We start from the raw sequence: 1,422 nt of genomic DNA, 5'->3' as shown, positions 1-1,422 counted from the left end.
GTGGCACTGGGTGAGCTCCCAAGGGCCCTTCCACTCCCCACCATTCTGTGTGACCTCTAAGGAGAGCTTGAAGGTCTCACTGCTGAGATATTTCCCCCCCCCCCTCCACCGGGGAAGCTGAAACACCCAAATTAAGCCTCACAAAAATGAAGCTCAGCCTTCCAAACCCCAACCGTGCTCACCTGTGTCGTTCTCCAGCTCGAACCGGAGGTTCTCTGAGGAAAGGAAAGAAAGGAATTTAGATCCCTTTGGTGCAACCAGGAAGGTCCCTGGGGACTGCGACCTCGCTCCCCGCAATAGGGCGAGCCACCAAGCACTGCTGCTTGGGAATGGCGTTGGACTTCCCCGCAGGAATCCCAGGGAAAGGGGCTGCTTTTCAAGCAAACAGGGCTTTGCGTTCTTGATGAGCAGATGCTCGAGCAATAAAAAGAGTTCTCCCACCAAGCCCACGGGAGAAACCAGAGCACAGCTCAAACCAAATCATCTTTTTAAGTTGAGTTTCATTTAAAGCCAAATTAAAAAGAAAAAAACGTGTTTCAGAGCTCACCCTTGAACTCCAGCAAGACCTCTTTCAGCACCGCACTCTTCTGGGAAAAGCTCTTGAGTTTCTTCTCCAGCTCCGTGAAGCCGGCCTCCGGCTTGCAAAACATCCAGCTCTCAAAGCTGGGGAGAAGAAATAAAGGTTAGGTTTGCTCTGGAATTAAAAAGAAAAATCAAATCTCCAAACTTAGAGGCAGGAAATAAACCTGCCCTGGGACTGAAGGGGTTTGGTATTGGGTTATTCGCCCTCATGAGGCCACAACCAAGGACTGGTCCAGTTTGGAGCTGCCCAGTACGAGGCACGCAGGGAGGCCACTGAGATAAAGAGTTGGGGGGGGGCGGGATCTCCACACCCCGGCTGGAGCCTGATCCAGCTCTTGATACTGGTCCTGATGGTGTGGGGTTTGGTCCCTCAGCCACCGAGTTACTCTGCCGTTTCCTCTGTAAGGCCGCTCCCAAAAACGCGCCTGCCACAGCAAACCCCCCCTTTGCCAAGGTTTTTGCCTCAAAGGTAACACCCAAATTGGGGGGGGAAGGATGGACGGACACTGGATGGGGTGTACGCCCACGCAACACCAGCTCTGCCTCCGGGGTGAACCTCCCAGCAAACCCAGCAAGGGCTCAGGTTCACTCACCTGCTTCCAGCCGGGACAACACCCTGGAGAGTGGAGAAAAAAAAAAAAAAAAAAAAAAAAAGACCAAGCTGATCAGTACAAACCTTTCTTCTACCTCACAGCCTCCAAAATCCTCCCCAAAACTGGCCCCACGGCTGCTCTGCTACAGGGATCAGCTCTCAGCAGCTGTCTCCAAAGCAGGGCACAATCGGGCTCACGGAGATGGCAGAATTAAGTTTATAATTACAGGGGTTTTTTTCTTCCCCTT

General features: G+C 52.5%; 1 long non-coding RNA gene across 1 annotated transcript; it reads right to left on the bottom strand.

Moving 5' to 3' along the window:
• Window positions 1-20: 20 nt before the first annotated feature.
• Window positions 21-1,253, bottom strand: LOC118452818. The gene is made up of 3 exons (XR_004842673.1): window positions 1,176-1,253; window positions 548-663; window positions 21-215 (listed from the first exon to the last, which is right to left on the bottom strand). It is a non-coding gene; the product is annotated as an uncharacterized LOC118452818 (long non-coding RNA).
• Window positions 1,254-1,422: the final 169 nt, after the last annotated feature.

This window comes from Egretta garzetta, unplaced genomic scaffold (assembly GCF_000687185.1).
Source record: "Egretta garzetta isolate BGI_Z169 unplaced genomic scaffold, ASM68718v1 scaffold2798, whole genome shotgun sequence".
Taxonomy (NCBI): Eukaryota; Metazoa; Chordata; class Aves; order Pelecaniformes; family Ardeidae; genus Egretta; species Egretta garzetta.
Note: the sequence above shows the minus strand (reverse complement) of the source record. Positions and strands in the feature narration are given on the sequence as shown.